Source organism: Triturus cristatus, chromosome 12, assembly GCF_964204655.1.
Source record: "Triturus cristatus chromosome 12, aTriCri1.1, whole genome shotgun sequence".
In the NCBI taxonomy this organism is placed as follows: Eukaryota; Metazoa; Chordata; class Amphibia; order Caudata; family Salamandridae; genus Triturus; species Triturus cristatus.
In genome coordinates, this window is record NC_140595.1 from 660,333,442 (window position 1) to 660,343,045 (window position 9,604).

Here is a 9,604-nt window from a genome sequence, read left to right on the forward strand (position 1 = left end):
CTCTATATGTCACTGATTGCAGACATACTAACTAGAGCTATCGGTATGGTCTTGAATGCGAAAACTCTTATTTTCTCATATGAAAATGTAGTTTTTCATACTTCCAAAAAAAGTGCCTTAAGCATGGTCTTCAATGTGTGCGCGCACGTGGACATTCATATGCAACTACGTTTCCATATAGAGTCTCAAAATCATAGATATATTCATACCTCAGTAAGAATACATGTTGCAATTTACATCCTGCGTCCAGACTGGCCTTGTAGCTCAGTGGCAGAGCACTGGACTTGTAAACCAGGGGTCATGAGTTCAAGCCTCATCAGGGCCTTTTTACATGAGTCTTTCTGTATGTTGTTTTCAAGTCATTCTTCCCTGGAGTCACACCTTGCTTTAGGATTGCTTATTGCCAAGCTTCCCTTTCCTGCTTTCATATTATCAAGAAAATATCATGAAGATCATTGAATTATAAATTATTGCCTCACCCCTTCCGATCGCCTGACGAACGCCTGACAAACGCCATTCTCACCCTGCCGGGCAAAGCCAAATAAGCCATGCATATTTACAGTTCCTTTGAAAGGCAGAGCGAGGACTAGGACCTCTGTTCCGACTGAATCTGCATCCACAGAAAGGATGTTATAAGGCCCTACAAATTTCACCAAGGAGATGTGAAAGTCTTCCCCCATAAAATACTTGTTTTCCCAGATACCCCGGCTCTTAGGCAAATGAGGTTACTCCTCAAAACCCCACCCCCACTCACCATAAATATCCTTCTCTCCTGCTGTCCATTCAAATGATACAAGGTATCTTGTACATAGAGAGAAAGGGAGAATAGGCAGACTTGCTTCAAAGATTTGATGACTTTGGATGGGTGGGTTGAATGAAGAAGTGAACCTGGTTTCTGGGAAAGGAGTATCGAGATGAAGATGAGGAAAAGTGAACATGGACCACATTCATAGGTTAGAGAAATACATTTAATAGGTTGAATGGTTTTGAAAAGTGAACTTCGAGCAGTAATTGTTGTTTTTTAAACTGCAAAGAAATTAAAAATGAATGTGGGATTGGAGGCACACTCTGAGCAGAAAAGCACCATAAGCTGCTATGGTGCAACTCAAGATGGTGAATAGAACCTTTAATATGATGATGCTCTTCTTTTGCTAGTTTTTTCGAGTCACCTTTTATTGTAAGTAGCTGATACAGCATTTTTTGCAGCTCTTCAGTTTATGGTTATCATGTGAGAACACTGTTTTCATCATATTTATTATTCTACAAATGTATTTTTAAATGCACTGATGTGGTGTTTGCATGAAATGCAAGATGGCACATCATGGAATGTTTAAACTGAGCATCGCGGAGGATATGTGATATTTGGCACCCAGAGGAGTAGGACACGTAGATCCTATAAGAAGTAAAGACTCTCTAGCAAGGGCCGTCCATACTCTGAGTTTAAACTTTACTTTTTGTGAAATGGTTTATGAAAAACAACACGGCTGCTCCAGGTGAGGCTCGAACTCACAACCTCGGCATGGCTCAGTGCAAGTACTGCTGTATAAGTACCGCGCGCTAACCGATTGCGCCACTGGAGCTCTCTCTTTTCACATCTCCCCAGGTGAGCCATCTACAGCTGACCAAGTAGATGACAGACACTGCTCCATCATTCACTGTGCAAGATCGACTCACATGCTAGCATGTTATCATGACTATTAAAAATACAGTCCAAACGGAATAGATTCTATAATTGTCCTATAACATATGCTCTGTCTATTCAAAACCCCATAGAATTATATCTTGACAGTTCTGACAAAGTCTAGGGGAATCTTATGAATATTTGTAATTAGCACATAGTAAGAATTTCCCAAAGATGAAATGTAGGTCCCTGATTGGGGGAAGACGTGGAATGTGAGATCTTGCCTCAGCTGTTTTTTTCTTTTTTAGGTACAGTATATTGACACTTCAGTACCTTTTGTGAAGCAAGGTTTTAGATGGGGCTGTAGGGCAGACGAGGTGGCTGAGTGGTTAAGGCGATGGACTGCTAATCCATTGTGCTCTGCACGCGTGGGTTCGAATCCCACCTTCGTCGGAAAGCCATCAGAGTCTCTTTTGATGGCCAGCATTTCTTGTAGTATAATTACACTCTCTTTCAAGACAGAGCCAGGATCCGCTAGATGGGATCATCTGACTGTTCCATTTTAACAAATATGTCAAATAAAGTGAAGTATTTTGTGCGTAATAGAAATTAGATCTTTCATGGAGTTTCCAGAGGATTGCCTTTCACTCACTCCTGGCTTATTAACCAGTTTGGATAAATAGATTGATAAGAAAGCAGCTCTTACTCCTAAAGTTTAGGCCGTCTCAAATGAATGACTGTTAACATATGTCTGCCCCACAGAGACAGATCACTTCTAATAAGTGGGTTCTCTATATGTCACTGATTGCAGACATACTAACTAGAGCTATCGGTATGGTCTTGAATGCGAAAACTCTTATTTTCTCATATGAAAATGTAGTTTTTCATACTTCCAAAAAAAGTGCCTTAAGCATGGTCTTCAATGTGTGCGCGCACGTGGACATTCATATGCAACTACGTTTCCATACAGAGTCTCAAAATCATAGATATATTCATACCTCAGTAAGAATACATGTTGCAATTTACATCTTGCGTTCAGACTGGCCTTGTAGCTCAGTGGCAGAGCACTGGTCTTGTAAACCAGGGGTCATGAGTTCAAGCCTCATCAGGGCCTTTTTACATGAGTCTTTCTGTATGTTGTTTTCAAGTCATTCTTCCCTGGAGTCACACCTTGCTTTAGGATTGCTTATTGCCAAGCTTCCCTTTCCTGCTTTCATATTATCAAGAAAATATCATGAAGATCATTGAATTATAAATTATTGCCTCACCCCTTCCGATCGCCTGACGATCGCCTGACAAACGCCATTCTCACCCTGCCGGGCAAAGCCAAATAAGCCATGCATATTTACAGTTCCTTTGAAAGGCAGAGCGAGGACTAGGACCTCTGTTCCGACTGAATCTGCATCCACAGAAAGGATGTTATAAGGCCCTACAAATTAAATTTCACCAAGGAGATGTGAAAGTCTTCCCCCATAAAATACTTTTTTTCCCAGATACCCCGGCTCTTAGGCAAATGAGGTTACTCCTCAAAACCCCACCCCCACTCACCATAAATATCCTTCTCTCCTGCTGTCCATTCAAATGATACAAGGTATCTTGTACATAGAGAGAAAGGGAGAATAGGCAGACTTGCTTCAAAGATGTGGTGACTTTGGATGGGTGGGTTGAATGAAGAAGTGAACCTGGTTTCTGGGAAAGGAGTATTGAGATGAAGATGAGGAAAAGTGAACATGGACCACATTCATAGGTTAGAGAAATACATTTAATAGGTTGAATGGTTTTGAAAAGTGAACTTCGAGCAGTAATTGTTGTTTTTTAAACTGCAAAGAAATTAAAAATGAATGTGGGATTGGAGGCACACTCTGAGCAGAAAAGCACCATAAGCTGCTATGGTGCAACTCAAGATGGTGAATAGAACCTTTAATATGATGATGCTCTTCTTTTGCTAGTTTTTTCGAGTCACCTTTTATTGTAAGTAGCTGATACAGCATTTTTTGCAGCTCTTCAGTTTATGGTTATCATGTGAGAACACTGTTTTCATCATATTTATTATTCTACAAATGTATTTTTAAATGCACTGATGTGGTGTTTGCATGAAATGCAAGATGGCACATCATGGAATGTTTAAACTGAGCATCGCGGAGGATATGTGATATGTGGCACCCAGAGGAGTAGGACACGTAGATCCTATAAGAAGTAAAGACTCTCTAGCAAGGGCCGTCCATACTCTGAGTTTAAACTTTACTTTTTGTGAAATGTGTGGTAAATAAAATAAATATTACCGGACTGAATTTCATGCGGAATCTTAAATTAAAGTAAAATAGCTCAAAATAACGAGAGGCAGAATCCGTGGTATAAGAGGTTTCTAATGGGCTTTATTCCATTCAAAATGGCCGACTCGAGTCGCGGCCCTCAGGTTCCGTCACCACGAAGGTTCAGGAAGTGAAGTACAATAATTTATTAACAGACATGTATTTTTATAATAAGTACATTACAATGAAACGAATGTAGAAGGCGTAACATTTGATAAGAAAAATGACGTGACAGTGACATAATCGAAACTAGGCGTAATAAGGAATAAAAGAAACATGATTGGTTAGAATTATCAGGCATAGGTGGATCTATAAGATAATACTTGGCATAGATGCGCGCGCGGCAGCATGACGTGTAATTGACGTGCAACTAGGGGGTGAAGGGGACTTGACATTTAGCTCTACATGTGGAGACGAGAAGTCTGGGGTCAAGTCATCCTAATCCCAAATCATATCTAACATCCTATGTTTAAAGAACTATGTTATCCACAAGGAAGAGACTCTCGGACAGAATCTATTCTATACTGACTGTGTGCGTGTACAAGCGTCTAAGTGTCTATATGAGATGCGAGGGGCAGAAAACTTTCCATGGCAACAGGGCTATGAATCACTTGCAGGAGGACGGAAAGACTGAGTCCTTTGCTTGTGAGCTAAAGGAAATGTTTACCTAAATCACTGGACAGGAATGCATCGGCTGAAGAGCAAAATAGATAATTCGAAGGTGAAATACAACTTCTTGGCAGACAGGCGAAAACTGGCCGAGGCAGGCACCGTTAGCTGCACAGGGAGTAGGACAAAGTTCATGGATACAGATGCGAGCTCAAGCTGAAGCTGTCAGAGACAGAGAGCAGGGAAAGGCTTTGAGGACAGAATCGGGCCTACTCGCCTGAACTGTAAAAATGGAGTAACTTAGCCATATAAAGTCGGTGGCCTTTCATACTAAGGAATCGAATATCCAGCCCATTGATGGCTGATCTGACAGAGAACATGTTGACAGTAGACACACATATGTTTGCGTCTTAGAAACTGGAACTGGAGGGAACATACATGTACTTGTAACATGCATATAGAACCGTTGGGGTCCAAGATAGGGGACATAACTGATCAGGAAAATCCACATTTCCACATTCCCTCCTTGTCCCCTTCTTGCCCTTCACGAGACATCAATCTTCATCATTCCATTGATTTGCTCATGGAGCATCATTTCTTCTTCTTTCTTCTTCCGGGATCTTGAGCGAAAACCTTGATGTGGAATACACGATGTGGCACACAGACCACAAATCGCTGGTCCACATTGCAGGCATAGACAACAACTGAAGAGCATAAGAAGGCCAATACCTAGGAAGGATAGAACTCTCCATCCCCAGGCTGATATCACACTCCAAAACCACCCGGACCACGTCCAAGTGCCTGGATTCTCGTGTATCTGGCTTACAATCTTATGAAGGCGTGTTATAGCTTTATATACAGATGGCGAATTTTCTGGTATGAATATACAGCAGCTGGATCCGATGACCCTACAAGCTCCGCCCCTATCGGCCAGGATGACGTCAAGGACAAGACGATTCTGGAGAACAACAATTCTCATCACTGATTGTTCCTCTGTCAGATTGCCTAGGGCGGCTATAGTCTCGTTTACTACAGCTTCAAGAGTCTTGGTGAGTCTGCGTATCAGCTTACTATTTGATATAGTACCTATATAGGGAAAGATACCTTTATTGAAATCTACATACTTGTCCCATGTTGTCTCAGTATAATCGACAACTGGGAGATCTCTTTGCTCTCTATTGTGTACTAAATGAACATTTCGATAATAATCAGGGGGAGCTAGGAAAACAGGTGGCAAAAGGAATGCTATGTAACAGGTACCATCCCAATCTAGAGGCAGACGCATATATGCCGTCTGACCACATATGAAGTAGGAATGGCGAGAAGCTCTAAATGAAGATTTGCCTTGATCACTATATTCTACTGTAGTAACGCATTGGCTATGGCCCATATGTATGGAACCAACTTTTCTAACACATAATTCACCCTTAACTGGAAATACTGACATAGTGGGCAGAATTAGTTCAACTTCGGATTTGACATTCAAAATCATAAGATTAGGTGTAAAATTACCTAATTTATACACTTCATTTTCTAGATCAGTTCCTGTTCTACTGGGGTGACCCTCCTTATTAGGGTGACAGACTTTGAATAAAACTAGATTCAGATTTCCCCATATCCAATGTTGTTGATAAACTGCTGTGTCTGGGTCTATGGAATTTAATAAACTAAACCATGCTCCACAGGAGTCATTGTGTGTGAACGGATGTGGAAAGAAAGGCAGAACTCCTTTGTTATTCTGATAGGGAGGGAGTCGGCCACACACCCAACAATTGGTCGCATTACTAGTCTGATGGGAATGATGTAACATACTAATGAATGTGTTATTGCGCAGCGCAAGTCTATAAGATAATTCATGTGGCGGTAGGTCACTAAAAGAATATTCATCAGTTATATTGAAAACACGTTTTGAAACAGGATGATATATGTGCAAAATCATACTCGTAATAATTACTAAAATACTCAATAAAAACAAAATTAATAATGTCACAATACAGTGGTTACGCAGTAATTTACAATAAGCATGTCGTTTCATTATGATTCTGGACTCTACATGATTCAGACCTAAGGGATACATGTCGGGACAGATTCAACCGCTTCACCTTGGAGAGGACTTAAACAATCAAATCGTCCGACAGTTTAGATCTGGACCTGAGTTTCTGTTTATAGCACTGAGAGTCATTCAGTTCAACAAAAGGAAGTTTTGAATCAGTCTGTGAGGGAGTGCAGGGCACAGTGTCTATATCTGAAGGTAGTCCATGAAATTTTTTTATATGGGTGGAATGCACCCATCCTTTCCGTCCTTCGATCTTCACAGCTGTTCTGGTCGTCAGCAGGACCTGCTTAGGCAACTTCCACCTAGGATCCAATTGGCTTTTCCTATCAAAATTCCGAACCAGGACAAAGTCCCCGGGGACCACGTCATGGGGTTTCGCCTCAGTGTTGTCGGGAAAGGCTGCAGCTACCTGTGAACGAGAAGATTGTAGTGCAGACATCAAGGAAGCCAGGTAATCTGTCAGCATATTACAGTCAACATCAGTTATTTTACGTGGTATAGGCGTCCCCCACATATTCGGCGGTCTACCAAAGATCACCTCATACGGGGATAGCCCTGTTCTAGAGTGTGCTACCATTCTCATGTAAAAGAGTGCAACTGGTAATGCTACTATCCAGTCGACACCTTTCTCTCTACATATTTTGGACAGTCTGATTTTCAGTGTCTGGTTATGTCTTTCTACGAGACCTGCTGCTTCGGGGTGTCGGACACAGTGGAATTTCCACTGATATCCCAACAGGAGTGAGACATGTTTCATTAATTCGGATGAGAAAGGCTGACCGTTATCTGAATATACAACACGTGGTAAACCGTACCGTGGGAAGAATTCTCGAACTAGCTGCTTGGCAGTAGTCGGGGCAGTGTAATCTGATACGGGATACGCCTCTGTCCAACGGGAGAGAGCGCAGACAACTACGAGGACATATTTGAATCCTCGACAACGTTCCATCTGAATATAATCCATCTGGAGGACTTCAAAAGGATGGTCAGGAGGCTGAAATCCACCCTGCTCTACGGGAACACTCTTTCCTGGATTAAACTGACAACATATCATACAGGTACGAACTTTTTGTTTAGCAGCTGCTCGCAAATGTTTGTTAAACCAAATGTGCTGAATGCTGTCTAGCATAGCCTTCTCTCCTAAATGTGCTGGACTGTGAACTGTAGCTATAATGGCTTGAACCATGGAATCGGGGAGAAACCATACAGATTTCTCCTTCGTCATCCATCCTTGATCTGTCTGGATCCCTCCTAGTTCCGTCCATTTCTTTATTTCTTCTGCTGTGGCATGTGTCTGTATGTCAATTACGTCAAGTGTGGGATCCTTAATTGTCATACACTGTGTTGGTGTCTGAACTATTGGCTTTGTCATGTCTAATGTGCGATTCTGAGCAGTCTGTTTAGCTATTCTGTCAGCTAAATCATTGCCTTGAGAAATGGTATCAGTAACCTTCGTGTGTGCTTTACATTTCATAAGTGATATAGCAGTGGGTAGATGTATTGCGTCTAACAAGGCATGAATGAGGGACCCGTGTTGAATATGTGTTCCATGAGAAGTTAAATAACCCCTCTCCCGCCAAAGCACTCCGAAGTCATGTACGACTCCAAATGCATAACGTGAATCAGTATATATGTTGACTTTCTTATTTGTGGCTTGAATACAGGCTTTTGTTAGAGCAATAAGTTCTGCTGCTTGGGCTGACAAAGTATCTATACAATTTGTCTCAATAACTTCAGTGTCTGTTGTGACTGCATACGCGGCCACTAAATCTCCTTTACTTGTTCTCATGCATGATCCGTCTACATACAACGTCAGGTCTGGATCTAACAATGGAACGTCTGTCAAGTCTTGTCTAGGTTTCGTCTTTATTTCAATGATTTCAACACAATCATGAGCTAGTGGGTCTGTTCCAATTACAGGTAATAGTGTAGCAGGATTCAATGTATTACACCGTCGGATCTCTATGTGTGGTTGAAACAATGTCAGTTCATAACCGGTAAGTCTTGCTATGGTCAAGTGTTGCGTTTGTGTTCGGTTCACAAGAACCTCTACTGCATGTGGTACTTGTACTGTCAATGGGTGTCCTAATACTATGGCATCGCTTTGTCTGATTGCTAAAGCTGTCGCTGCCACTGATTTCAGGCATGCAGGCAAAGCCTGAGCTACGGGATCTAATGTACTGGAAAAATAAGCACATGGCTTGCGTGATCCTGCTTGATCCTGAGTGAGTACTGACAAGGCAGTACCTTCGCGTTCTGTAACAAAGAGTGTAAAAGGTTTGCTATAACATGGTGTTGCTAAAACTGGTGCTTGACATAGAGCTTTCTTTAAGCTCTCAAAAGCTTGTGTATGTTCCTGAGTCCAAGGGAGAACAGTCGATGTGGCTGCCTCCTGTGTTGTCAACTGAATGAGTGGTTTTGCTAGAAATGCGTACTGGGGAATCCACTGTCTACAGTATGAAGTGAGGCCTATAAAAGCCCGCACTTCCTTTTGCGTCTGCGGTATTGGCATGTTTGCAATTAACTGAATGCGATCAGGTGTAAGCTGCCTTCCCTCCTTGGACAGCGAGTGACCAAGATAAATAACTCGCTGAACACAGAATTGCAGCTTAGAAGGGGACACCTTGTGCCCCTTGTCGGCTAGGAAATGTAAAACTGTCAGAGAAGCTTTTTCACATTCTGGCTCGCTTCTCGCGGTGATCAGCAGATCATCGACATATTGAAGTAATGCGGTGTTAACGGGCATGTGTATACTGTCAAGTTCTCGTTTCAGTGCTTGGCTGTAGATGCTGGGGCTTTCTGTAAATCCTTGGGGAGCGCGTGAGAATTTAAAGCTGCGCCCATTTAAACTGAATCCGAACAAGTATTGGCTTTCCGGATCTATTGGGACGCTGAAAAAGGCATTCTTGAGATCAATTACAGTAAAGAATGTTGCTTCGGAATCAATTGCTGTCAACAATGATGATATATCAGGGACCACAGGGAATTGTGGTACAATACACTTGT

General features: G+C 42.0%; 2 non-coding genes across 2 annotated transcripts; one reads left to right on the top strand and one right to left on the bottom strand.

Annotated features, from left to right (window-relative positions):
• Positions 1 to 1,485: 1,485 nt before the first annotated feature.
• Positions 1,486 to 1,580, bottom strand: TRNAI-UAU (transfer RNA isoleucine (anticodon UAU)). Its single transcript has 2 exons — positions 1,543 to 1,580; positions 1,486 to 1,521 (listed from the first exon to the last, which is right to left on the bottom strand). It is a non-coding gene; the product is annotated as a tRNA-Ile (tRNA).
• A 1,083-nt stretch (positions 1,581 to 2,663) lies between these two features.
• Positions 2,664 to 2,735, top strand: TRNAT-UGU (transfer RNA threonine (anticodon UGU)). Its single transcript has one exon. It is a non-coding gene; the product is annotated as a tRNA-Thr (tRNA).
• The last annotated feature ends 6,869 nt before the right edge of the window (positions 2,736 to 9,604 follow it).